The following is a 652-nucleotide window of genomic DNA, read 5'->3' on the forward strand; positions in this document are numbered from 1 at the left end:
ACCAGGTTAGTCATTAATATACTGCTGCTGGGCTGCAGCTACATCGTAAGGATTTAAACACTGAGCTGTAAAATGAACAGTGATGATTAAAACCGAGACAGCCTTAATAAACACAGAGTAGTTTGGACCTGAAAGGGTTCATCACGTCATCACTTAAAGACTAGGTCACAAGGTTGTGTGCTGAGTTGAAGAATCACATTAAATACATTAAATACATTTAAAGTACATGTACTTTAAATGTATTTAATGTGATTCTTCAACAGCACTGCCACCACAACTCAGTTGTGGTGGCAGTGCTGTGTTTTCTTTCTGATCATTTGAGTCTTTGAACATCAAATCAACAAAATAAATATAGATCATTTAAAATGCTCATCTGTAATGTTCTCAGCATTACCATTTCTGTCAGTCGCAGGTTTTATGTCCTTCATCGTTTAATTCTAAACATATATTCACATAGATTGAACATTCAGTCAAACAGCTGCTTCAGCTTCTTTAAATTCCCATAAATCAAAGTCACACAATCGCATTAATTTCATTCTGAATGTCTCTGTTCTCAGTGGATATCAGTGACTTTCATCCAGCCTTTCATATGACTCACAGCGGTCACAGTGATTGCTGTCTGCAGCCAGGAATCAGATGGTTGTGGTTTAAA

This window comes from Haplochromis burtoni, unplaced genomic scaffold (assembly GCF_018398535.1).
Source record: "Haplochromis burtoni strain Fernald_Lab_line unplaced genomic scaffold, NCSU_Asbu1 Contig_5, whole genome shotgun sequence".
In the NCBI taxonomy this organism is placed as follows: Eukaryota; Metazoa; Chordata; class Actinopteri; order Cichliformes; family Cichlidae; genus Haplochromis; species Haplochromis burtoni.